This window comes from Parus major, chromosome 2 (assembly GCF_001522545.3).
Source record: "Parus major isolate Abel chromosome 2, Parus_major1.1, whole genome shotgun sequence".
Lineage (NCBI taxonomy): Eukaryota > Metazoa > Chordata > Aves > Passeriformes > Paridae > Parus > Parus major.
This window is the reverse complement of record NC_031769.1, coordinates 141,569,492-141,582,359: the sequence shown is the minus strand read 5'-3', so window position 1 is coordinate 141,582,359 and position 12,868 is coordinate 141,569,492. Positions and strand designations below refer to the sequence as shown.

Below are 12,868 nucleotides of genomic sequence, written 5' to 3'. Positions count from 1 at the left end.
ACATTAATGATGTTCTGTATACACAGAACTGAAAAAGGGAGAGGCTGAGGATGTTTGGACCACAAGATGGAGAACCAGAAATTGCTTAAGACATCTGCTTCATGAAAGATCACTAGATGTGTGAAGGTATGAAATCACTTTTGTAAAAATGAAAAAAAAAAAACATGGAATGAAAATTGCTCAGGATATAAAACAGAGGATTCATTTCACTAAAGTGTAAATGAAAAGTCAGCTATCAGGCATAGCCATCTCCCTTGTAGTAAGTGGAGAACTGATTACTAGCCTTAGCAGAGTTTAGGGTGCACTGAAGTATTTTCTAGGAGACTCTGATATTTGATCAAGTGTATTTCATCTGGCCTCACTCTTTCAAGACTGAATAATTCCATGATGCCTTGGGCATTTACCATTAAAGAGCAAGCCAAGTACTGTCCTCACTGTATAACCAATTTATAAATGTTTATTTCCTGCATTGTAAATGGAACCTTCATGTGTTCTTTGCCAAACACACTGACTTGAATTTTATTCAATTAGTACTGAAGAAGCATGGAACACTGAAGACCAGGAACTTCGGTGATTTTATGCACCAATGTTTGGCACTTCAACAGCAAGCAAACACTGGTTTCCTACAGACATAGTTACACACTGGTGGGGCAGAACCAAAGTCAACAAACATCTTAATTACCCTCGGTACCATATCCACAGGTATCACATTACAGCCCATGTACTTCAGAGAAAGCTGCAGCTTAGCTGCAAGGAGACCAGAGCCTTTGCATCAAGCAAGGTCAAAAGTCAAAGGAAATGCCAGTAGAAGCAGTAGTCACAGTTAAAGGAGCTCAATAAACCCCTCACCTCCTTGTTTACTCTTGATTTCTCATTTATTGTATAATAAAGGCAAATCTAAATGCATAGCAGCACAAGAAGCAGCTGGACTGTGTTTGTTCAAGGGGACTCAGCTGCTGATGGAGACAGGAACTCGGTTAATCAAACCACACTGTTGTTCTGCTCTTTGGTGCCCTGAGGCTATGCATGCAGTAGCTGGAATTAAGTCCTCACATTTGCAGAGATGGGCAGGACATCTCTGACAGCACCACAGGAGAAGGAAAAAGTTGCCACTAATATTAAATACGTTAATAAAGCCAATGGGTGAGATTAATGCAATTGCATGTCTAGTGCATATGCATGGTTTCTTTAATTGAATATGGGACCCACATAATGCTGGATTATTGCTTGACAGCTGCATAACCACCAGGCTGCCTTCCCACCTTCCCATAGCCAGCTGGGACAGACTCTTGATCACAGCTATGCTCGTATAGTCTTTCTGTTGTAATGGGTTTAAGTCAGATTGTAGATTAATGCAGCTACAATAAGGCCCAGATTTACTGGAGCAGGTCCTTGAATAAATGTGGTCAGGGCACAATTGTTGTGGCATGAGGTCTTGTGGTATGAGAGGCTGGAGCAGTGGACAGCTGCTTTTTCAGGCTTTGTACCAAGGTCCAGCTGACCTAAGAAGCTGTGGCACTCATCCTGAATCTCGTTTTTGTGTCATCTGCTCTGGTTGATATCTCTCATCCTCTGCCACCACTACTGTTATAAACATGATAACACTATCAACAGTCTATTTTTGTTCTGCTTGAGATGTCACCAAGGACCATCCCAGGACATGCCAGGATGATGGCCAGTGGTTTCAAGTGGTCCCATCATTATGGTGCTGATGTGTGGTGCAAATCTAAAACAATGGACATCCCAAGTACATTTCCTTCTGGTTAGAAAATGTTCCTTTTTCTCTGTCTCTCTGGTGATTCTTGCTTTCCTCATTCCTTGTAACTTTCCACCATGAGTGACCCCGGGGGTAGGTTCTGGGATGGAACATGCATGACTTGTCCTTTCAGAAACCCAGAGCTCAGCTGCTGGGCAAAGAGTGGTACAAGGTCTCAGTTAAATCTGGTGCTCTGCCATCATTTCTTGTGTGGCATTGGACAGTCCCCTTAGACACCCATAAATCACAAGTAAGTTTGGTGTCTGTCCATGTCTCAGATACCCTGTGCACAGCCTACTCTTCATTCCTGCTGGTGCCTCCATGCTCAAGGAGTGCTGAGAGTTGACATCCTGTTGCACATGGGCTGAGCAAAGAGCAGAGAAGTGACAGCCATGATTAAAGCAGCTGCTCTGGGGAAGTGATCTGAAGATGTCTTAGGGACTCTGAGCTGCTGATGTGCTTCACTAATTTTGAACACTCAGAATTTACCAAAAGCCTCACAATGTTTATGTGGATTAAATGATTTATTTTAATAGTAAAATTGCCCATTTAGTTATGCAACCATTTCAAATAGCCTGTTATATACTAAATCACACACCTGCTTTCAAGTCAGTAATAGTTACTTCCATTTTGTGCTCTCTCAATGTAACTCATTGGCATAAACAGATTCATCCCAATGACTAAATTTATCCTGGTACATGATATGACTTTTCATAATTACTGAAGAGAAGGCTGATATTCAGACTAATTGCAGAATTATGTCCTTACTCTTACAGAAGAAGAAGGTGGTTGTTTATCAGTATCTCATAGAATTAAAGCTATAGCTTATGTATTATTGTTAAATATAGTAATTCAGCAATTAGTCTGGGTTTCAGAATCTGGGATGGAAGTGCTTACATGTAATGCCTGTCACAGAAAAAACATGAATGGGCAAAATTACTCTTTTTCTACATTCACAAAAGGTTTAAAAAATTGCCAAAGCTGCTGTGGGGTCACCTGTAACAAGTTCCAATTCCCAGAAGCATGTAGGAGAATTTTCAAAGTCAAAAATCAATGACTATGAAATTACTCATTAGTCTAGGGGAGTGTATTTGCCTGTTTTCACAGCTAACATTCATCTTCCTATAGTAATAGTGGCATAGACAATTTGACACAGTAAAGTTGATCTATAAGTGTTTTAATTAAAGCTCTGACAGCAAATTGAAATCTTATTTTACTTACAGAGCAGACAGAATTCATCTCGCTCTCACCTCAGGACTCAAGTTTAGAGGAGGACCTGAGGACTGACAAAGTCTGAGAGGATACATTAGGAAAAACCACACTCATCACAACTCTAAGCTAATGCTGTTATGTTTTCTCTCTCATTATGTTGTTATGGTTTGGATACTTCTTGGATTTTAAGACACATCACTTCTTTAGCAAAGGTCTCTGGACACTTCAAAGTGCTGGTTTGCAGGGGTTGGGGGGGAGATGTTTTTACCTGGCTACCACAAATGTAAGAGATGAGAACCATGCCCTATCTGAGCAAGGCACGGAGGCTGCACTGAGAGAGAGAGGATATGACAAGGAGAAACTGTTGTATCTTTAGTAAGGAATCTTTGAATTTTTCCCTCATGCTAGAATAAGGAAGTAGCCAGAGGAAGGAGAGAGCTATCACAGGCTTTGACAGACTCCAAGCCAATGCTCAGGATGAGAAGGAAAGTAAGGCAACAGTCTATTGCAAATTTTATTGATTTCTGTGGCTTCTGTGCCATATAAGACACAGCACATGGTTGAGCCTGCTTCAAATGGAGGCCAAGTAGGTAGTTATCAAAGTACAGAGGTGGAAATGGCAAAACTGCAATCTGGGAAGAGATGCTCTTGGTCTTGGGGAAGCATTAGTGTCTCTGTGAGAGGCAGGTACATCACAGTGCAGCAGGATGGAGGGAAACCCCCAGCAGCGCTATCAAGTCCTGACACACTTGCTCCCCAGGGCTGCCACCCTCCTGGCAGCTCTTCCTCTTCCATTGCTGACCAAAAGCCTGTGAATGCTGTAGTTCCATCTGCTGAGAAGGCAGAGTCTGGGAGCCCTGGCTCCTGGTTGCATTCATTGCTCTCTTCCACTGCACAGTGTGCACACGGGCAGCTCTGGCAGAGGAGTGGGCTGGGGACAGGTCACACAGGGCCATGACAGGACAGACTGCTGCAAGGCTTTGTCCTCCTGAGTTATCTAAGTGATGCTGATGCCCAGAGGAGTTCTTCTGCTTCCTGTGCCAACTTGAACTTTGCCATTGCTAATGAGAAATCCTTTACTCTGTGAGTTTAAAGATCCCACCTCTCACTGATTAAGGCACAAGAGGTTTCTGTTTTCACTGACTGGAATCATAATCCAGTCACCTATAAGGGTGAGGAAAGACACTGAAAATCTTAAAGTCCTGAGAAGAAGCTAATATCAATCAAAATGAATAATTAAATATTTGCAGACATAGAAAGGAACATCTTAACTCCTAGGAGTTCAGTGAGAGAATTAGGTGGTCTGTAAGAGAATGTATATCAGCCTCTCACCTTATCAACTAAACTAAGCTTGGATCAATGGATATAACTCAGCTTTCTGTGTTCCCAGTTTTCTGTTCCCAGTTTTCCCGATGCAAAAACAAGTATAAAGTATATATATTTCTTACAAAGCAGGAACCTCTGGTGGGATGGGTGCTAATATTTTAATTGAGCTTTGATCTGAGAAGTGATATGAGAATTGGCAAACTGTAACAACATACATTGACCTTTGCAGTCAAAAATTCCCTTTGCAGATTATCTCCCTTTTTTTTCTCCCTCTCTCTCTGTTTATCTATTTATCTAATTTTTTTTTTTCTTCTTTTTCAGCCAGGGTAGAAAAACCCTAGGAAGCCACCAAGGCTCATGCCTAATTTTCACAAAGTGTGAGGCCATGGTGGTTAACCCACAAGAAAGTCATGAATCTTTTCTAAGTCTGGCATCTCCTTTTGGGACTCACACAGCAGCTTGGTTTTGTAATTATTTATAGAACATTAATTTTCAGTCAGGAAAGAAGTAATTGTTTACTATTAGCATAACATTCAATTTGAAATAATTAACGAGAACTCTTTTTTTTTTCACTAATCTTAGTCTAAGTCTAAAATGTATCCCCAAAGTCCATTAAAAACCAAGCAAAATCCACTGTTAATTAGCAAATTGCTGTATTACAATAGCTGTGAGTTTTAACAAGTTCAACCAAGGACTATGCAACATTATACAATAAATCTCCTGGTTTGTCACATTTGAGAGTTACTAATAAAGAGGATAATTTAGCATTATAAAAGTGCTTACTTTGTCTGGGAAGGCCTCACAGTATGTCAGTATTGTATAAATTCACATGATTGCAGATCAGAAGAAAGATATAAATTGTCTGGTTGGGTAAATTAACTGAGGATTGATTCTCTCTGTTTTAATTTAGTATCAGAATGTTAGAAAACTTCTAAAAGCAGATGGGCTATTGATCCAACAAGATCAGTGCATCAAAACGGAGAGAGGACGAGAAATGGGTGCTCCTGAGGCTCTTCAGCAATTGCTGCTTTAGACAGAGGTCTTATTCACAGCAAGTAAGGAGGGGAAGAGGAAACTGGGGGAGGACAGGCTGCTCTGGGACAAGCCCTTCCCCATGTAAGTGAAAAAATATATCTAGCAGCAAAGGAAATGTAAAATTAAAGAGTGAAGATCTTATATCATAAGACTATGAGGGAAGGGAAGGCCTTACAATCACTCACTGAGGACACATGATCCATCAATGTCCATCCTGTCTGCAGGGCACTAATTGCCATGTCCATGAAAGGAGCTTGAGGGATCTGAGGGGATGGGCTCCCAAGAAACCAAGAGTTTGCTGCTGTGTGAGGTCCAGGTCCTGGCATGAGCTTCCAAGACTATTTACTTCTTTTTGAATTTTTTGAAGGTATGGAAATAATTAATGATCTGGTTGTGTCTCTTTGGCTCTGGAAGCAGAGCTTTTCTGTGTCCATGTTAACCACGCTGAAATGATGCTGTCCGATGGGAGGCTGTGTTACCGGCAGAGTCAGAACGTTCTGACTCCTGGCACAACACACAGCTATGTGCAGTGTCCTAAAAGCAGCATGGGAGCATCACTTTTTGAGAAGAATAGGGAGGAGAAGAATAAAATTGTCATGTTTAGCCAGCAGTGCTTAACACAGATCCTGGAGGGAATCCAGGAGGATTTAAAGCAATATTTGTGTTTCCTTCATCTCAGTTACTTTCCTGACATAGCTCCTCTCTGGCAAAATTTGGATGACCCAGAAGGGGCTGTGTCTTGTGCACACCGTTGTAAATCTGTAGTCCTAATGCAGCATTTGGAGAACATTTGGGGAACACTGCACCCCTTTCCCAGACAGTGCACCCTACTATGGTGTGTCTGTGCACACAGATGGGGGCTGTGGGAGTGTGATCTTTGATTGATGCATTAGAATGAGACTGGTCTATGAACCATAGACTTCCTCAGTGACTCTAAGTAAATCACTGTCTCTTTCTGCCTATTTACACAAAAACATGATGAAAATTTCTTTCCCCTTAACCTTTGTGTGGCTGTTTTGATTAAAAGTCTGTGTATGAAGATAGTCTTTCTCATTATGTAGAATGCATCACACAAGAAAGTCTATCAACACTTAGTTGTCTCTCAGTTGGAGAGTCAGCACTGCTTCACACATCCCTGGGTATACTGCAGATCATGGTCTGCTGAAGGTCCTGCATCAGACCTGTCAGCCCCCTGTGGACACCCTGGATGCCTTTGGGCTCCTCACAGTTCTCTGACTCACACCTTGTTTGCTGTGATGGATACATTAAGTCATCAATTCACTTATTTGTGTTTCTGAACTCTTCTGAGGCATAAATTTCATTGAATGAAGTGGATGTTTGATCCTTGGAAGTGTTCAAGGACAGGTTGAATAGGGCTCTGAGCAACCTGGTGTGTAAGGTGTCCCTGTCTGTGACAGGGAGTTTGGAAGCAGAAAATATTTAAGATCCCTTCCAACCCAAGCCATTCTATGATTCTCTGATAAATCTTACAAAGCAATAACATTAGGAACTTAGTGACATTTAACCATTTTTTATGACATTGAACTAATTCCAAAGTGCTTACTGACTTGATGATGCTCCCAATAGGTTCCAGTGACTCCCAGATTTTGCTCATCATGGGCTTTCTTTTAACAGTGATGTAGTCATACAGCTATTAAGCCATGCTCTGGCATCGGTGTGATGCTTCTCAGTTACCAGAATACTCCTGGAATAGGTGGAATGGCTGATGCTCAGAACTGATATTATGATATGATTGTGGGATGTTTCCACTTGTTTTGGATTCAGAACCATCCCAACCCCTATGAGACAGTAATTGTGCCACTGGCATCAGCTCTTCCTCTTCTCCCATCTGACACCCAGAGGAGGAGCCATCACCAAACACAGGATTGAGGTTTCTGTGACCCAAAAGCAGGTACTCTCCTGACCACAAAATTCTGCATTTGAGCTGGGCAGCCATAAAGTACATTTTGTCCTGATCTTGATATTCTGAACCAGCTGCTCCAATATTGCTGGTTCAGAAATGGCTATGTAAAGAACAAATGGGCAGGGTTGGAGATGCTCCCTGTAATTCTGAGGTTTGTCCCTATCTGGGGACATTCAGTCTGTGGTAACGTCAGAGGAAGCAATTTCATATCACAGGGATTCTGAAAGGACAAGTAAAAATGACTGCCTTCCTTGGGATCAAGCTAAATGCTCCTGCCTGAGAGACATCAAACAACTATCTCTTATTTTGTTAAGTGGCATTAGTGCAGTTCATCAAAACCAAAACACTGTGCTTGCTCATGTCTTGTGGATTTGAGTCTACAGCTGAGCCACAGGCTGTAAGAATGCTTAGGGATTCACTGAGGAGTGGAAATATTTTTTGATTCAGCATTTTTCTTATATTAAAATCTCAAATTATTAAAATATCTTTTAGAAATTTCAAATCTCTGTGACAAAATGAAATTGTATTTATTCCTACATTAAAAATTCTGGTCTGAGTTTGCAAGGAAAATTTGAGTATTAACATGCTGAAAGCTGATAAATCCTTACCCTAAACTCCAAACACTTAAACTACCCTTTAATTTTTTACAGGATTTAGAGCTGTAATAACTTTGAATTAGGTTGATAATGCCATGTAGACAGAATGTAAACCTCTTCCTTCTGCTGGTGGCTGACTCAGCAGCTCATCACTCACTGTTGGTTTCTTACATCACTCTTTTCCCTTTCACCATGTTGACAACCTGTGTGCTTACCTTAGCTCTGAAACCTCCACTGGCAGGGAGATGTCAGAGGAAAGCACTGAAATGTCTGTGGTCCAAATGGGGAAGGGAGATGTTATGACCTCAGTTCTAAAGGTGCTGAAGCCAAAGGACATTAAAAAATAGAGCAGATAAAATGTTCAAACCCTCCTTGCACTCATTCCTCTATTCACTGATGATTGCATTTAAATGTTCCTGCCAAAACTAGTTGTCATGAAGTTTACTTTTCAATTGTTTAAGTTGTCAATAAAAGATGTTTGAAGAAGGTGAAACTGCAATGATGACTTAAATTGGAAGGGTTTTTAGGGGGGGAAAAGAAAGTGTTTGGTGTTAATAATTACGTGTGCTATAATTGTACCTTCAGGCTTCATGCAGAAGCTGCCTTTGCCAGGGAAGAATTTGGAATTAACATCCTGCAGGGTGTTAATCCAAGCAGACCAGACAGACAGAGAAATGATTATCCCTTATTTATCAATGGAGATTTGTGGGATTAAACCTTGGTTCCAGAGACCCAGGTATGACCTTGATGGAACTAAACCCAGATAATCTAAACCCCTCTTCAGTGCTATTGGCTGCTGATGTTATTTCTTTGGCCTTAGTAGTCTGAAAACAAACAAACAAAGAGCCAAAAAAGAGCATTGTACAGGTGTCCAAAACCAGTGATAGAGCCAATTAGGGAAGCATGATGAAATTGCATTGAGCACTTTGCTTCATTACTCAGAAAATACCCCAGGGGCCTCATTTATGACTGTTATGGATGGGTATGTGGGACGTGAGCAGCACATTTAATAGTGAAGGGTAAAATAATTTCTTAGACCAGCTAAGATAGATAGAAGAAGCAGGCAGTGTTTTAGGCAGTCAATCCCTTCCACTGGTTACCACGTCATAATTAGATGATAATGGGATTGCTAGGTATTCTTTAATGGCTTTTAAAATATCATAAGTCATTCCCTCCTAGCCAAGCAGCTTGTTTCCAGCAATTATGCAGTCATTGTTTTGAAAGGGTAACAGAATCCCACTGCAATACAAAACCTGGCACTGTGGCAAGGAACACTTGTGAGTTCCACAGGATCATGGGTGTGAAGATTGAAACTTTTTGGTTTTATGCTCTTGGACTACAAAACAAACAAAAGTATTCTGTTTCTCTTGAGCATTTGCATGGCCCAGTTCAGTACATGATCTGGTTCATGTGGTGGAATCATCCGTTTAGCATAATATCCACTGGAGCAGATTAATTTATCAAGGAAAGCGCATGAGCCTGAGTGTGACTGCACAGTTTCTGACCCAGCACTGGTTTAACTGTCTCCTTCCTGCTCTGCTCTGGTCCTTTAGGATGGACATGACCCCTGAGGACCCAAGTCATGTCAGATTCCTGAGGGCTGCCTGAGCAAGCCACATCAAACCCTCCTGAGAAGAAGACTATTTCTCTTCTTGGGCTGCCATTATCACTAGAGGGACACAGGAGCAAAAGAGAAATGTGAAGCCAAACTGCTTTGTAGGTGGGTGAACCCTAAAGAACTCTACAGGATCAAAATGTGAAGCCTAAACATCTGTACAGGATCAATCCACCTCTTCATCAAGTCATTTTCACAAAAAACTTTGCTCTTGGAGCCACTCTCAGTCTTCTTATTCAGCACAGCAGGTAGGCACAGGTAAGTGTATGGATAGGGTGACTTACTGCACGTGTCCAAGGACCATTTTCCCTGGTGGATACTTGACTGTGAATGCTGCCTTCTGCTTGGCTCAGCTGAAGCACAATATATGAACCCTCTGTCTGAAGGATGGGGTGTGCCTTGTGTTGCACAATACCAGGAGGAAAAATTTATGAAGAACCTCTTAGGACTTACCTTTTCTACTATCTGCTGTCTTGTCTCTGCTGCTGCCCTGTGAAATGAGGCTGTCTGGGATCCAGAAAGAGAAAGGAAAAGAGAGGGTCTGGATCTTCCAGGGTTATAGGTTTCTTTTTCAGTAAATAAATCTGCAGAGACTTGTGGCCACCAAAATGGTAGCTCCTGGTGTCTGGTGGTGTTTGAATACTATACCCACTATGCCTGAATGAGCAAGTATTCCCCCAGTTTATTGTGTTTAGCTCTTCCCTCTTCAGTGGCTTATGGAAATTTATGATTCTATGATTCACAAAGGAAATAAAAATACTTCAATTGGCGTAATGCAACTAACATATAAAGTTTATAGCAATCCTTTCAGTAAGTAAAAGCATGATTTCATTGGCCAATATTGAAGTAAGTAACTGAGTTTGATTGCTAAATCATCATGAATCATTCAATTTGGTTTCTTTGAAGATGTCCTGAAAATTGCCACTGTAAAACAATGCAGAGCATTTGTGGTGTGTTGCTCACATCACAGGCCATTGTTTTCATTGACACTGTAGTCAACGATTTAATTATACCCATATCATCACCAGGCCTTAGGCTTTGAAAAAAAGCATCCTAATAGAAGTTGGGTGAAGACCAGTCCACCCCTAGAAAAATTTGGTTTCAAAATAGCAGTATGCCTTGCTAAAAAGCCATTCTGGGCAGCTGTTTGTGCCTTTGGGCCTTTATTCATAGTTCCCAAACTGCTTTAGTGCAGGAGGGCTCTCAAGTCCTGCTCTGTCCAGCAAGGAAGGAGTGGTGATGAAAGCTTCTCAGCACCAGCCTTCACCCAGATGTGAACTGCATCACACTCCCAGAGGTGAGGAATTCCCTGAGCACAGAGCATAGGGGTGGGGGTGCATACCAGTCTCAGATTGGCTCAAACTGATAACCTCCTCCAAAAAAAAATCCCCAAACAAACCCAAACAAGAAACCAAATGCAGACTGTAAGGCCAAAACCTTTCAAGAACCAAACAAAGGCAGTACAGCGTAGTGCTTTCACATCCTTAAGGCTTTGGAAAAGCATATTGCTTTTAAAGGACAAACACACTAGTGGAATTCCTGCTCCTTCATTCTCCTTTTCTGGGCAAGTCCAAAACTAAGAGCCTTTTACTATCCTCTTAAGGAAGGAATGTCTTGTGGGAGACGCTTGTTAAAATCTTGGCAGTGTATCATTGCAATGCACCTTTCCAAACAAACCCACAGACCTTATGATTGCTTCATGGTGTTTAATGTGTAACGAGGAGTTCTGCTGCTATTGTAAAAATACCAGTTGACTTTTAACAGGACCATTAATTGATACAGTATCTTATTAGAACTCTTGTTTAAGTGGCAGTAAAATGTTAAACATTCTTGAATGTATTAATAAAGAAAGGCAATTAGACATGCTTGTTTCAGGAGTCTTGATAAATGAATAAATCTTGAGTTAATTACAGTGCCAGGCACTGAGATTTAGCTCTCAGAGGCTACAATCAGTACATTTCAAAAGGACTCTTATTGTAGTTAAGTACATGCGTGCACAAATGGTAAATCTGGCAGGAATGATTGTAAGGGATAACAATTCTATTTTCTTCATTATCTATGATTATTTTTTTCAAAGTTCAGATGAAATCCAGTTAACACATCAATTTGAACATCTCCAGAGCTGTGAGAGGAGGTTTGCCCACCTATTTGTCTTCAGATCCTTTTGTACCATTCATTACCAGATCAGAACACATGAAATAGGGTGACACTGTACATAAACCAAAGCCATTTCCTACCAACCATTTTTATCTCACTCTGCCTTAGAGGTGGGAGAGAGATTAGACTCAAGGCTGAATATAGGCCTGGAGCATTGTCTGCTTCCCTACCAGAACCATTTGCTCTAGAACTGCATCAGTAAATACAGGAGGTATTTGCTTAAATCTTGGTACACAGACACATGGTGACTCACCTTTCACTTACTGTTTTTAGTTAGTACATATATTTTTATACATAACAACTTTGATACAATACACCCTTGCTAGAATTCTGAAAATCTTTGTGATGCTGTTTTTATGCCTGTTTGCCTGAACATCTGCTCTGCTATAACTGGTGACAATGTTCTACTTGCTTTTTAAAGGTTTTTATTGATTTAATCTATAAATTTATGGGTATCCTATATCCAGTAGTAATGTTTAGTAGTCTTTCTACTTTTACAACTGGTTCACTCTATGAAATGTTAAGTTATTCTCTTGAGCTCTGCCTATACTGGCCAAGACCCAGTGGCACTATTCTGCAGAGCATAGGGTAACTAATATGTGGACTTTCTACTTTTTTATTTATCTGTCCAATAACACTCCTCTATCCCTCTGGTCACCATGAAAATCTCCAGAACTCATTGCTTTTCAGATCTTGGTTTCTTAAGTGGAATTTAAATAAAGCTTGATAGAAATGCAGAGAGGAGAGAATTCTGGCTCCAGCTGCAGGATTCAGGAAGCCTGGGCTCCATGGCATTATTCCCCAGACTCAGAGTCAAGAGAAGCAAGGTTTTGAAGGATGTGTGTGGTTAGTAACACAACAGTTTCAACAGTGTATTTCTGACACATTGCAAACTGGAAATGACCCCATGCTGAGAACAGCTCACAGTGTAAAATGTAGTTTAAGAACACTATTCTGCCATGGTCATGCAATTTAAATCATACATGTTGCACTGTCTTTTTATACCAAAGATAATTTTTTTGACAGACAGAGCAAGGGTTTGAAGCTGAAGAAACGTACAAGGAGCAGAACACAAAACAGGATCCTTTCTTTTAAGTCTGTGTGAAGAGGAACCAAAGGTTTTATTAGCTTAATGTAACTCAAGACTCAGTGAAAGCAGATAAGCTGTATTCCTTTGAAATAAGCATGGCAAAAATTGACCCACCAGCAATCACATGGAGATCACATTTTATTAATTCTGCTTTTTA

The 12,868-nt window shown here is 40.8% G+C and overlaps 1 long non-coding RNA gene across 1 annotated transcript in view; it reads left to right on the top strand.

Annotated features, from left to right (window-relative positions):
* Positions 1–11,333, top strand: part of LOC117243986 — a 37,541-nt gene extending 26,208 nt beyond the window's left edge. Inside the window, exon 3 of the long non-coding RNA XR_004496257.1 lies at positions 9,403–11,333. This is a non-coding gene — a long non-coding RNA (uncharacterized LOC117243986). The remainder of the gene's footprint in view (positions 1–9,402) is intronic.
* Positions 11,334–12,868: the final 1,535 nt, after the last annotated feature.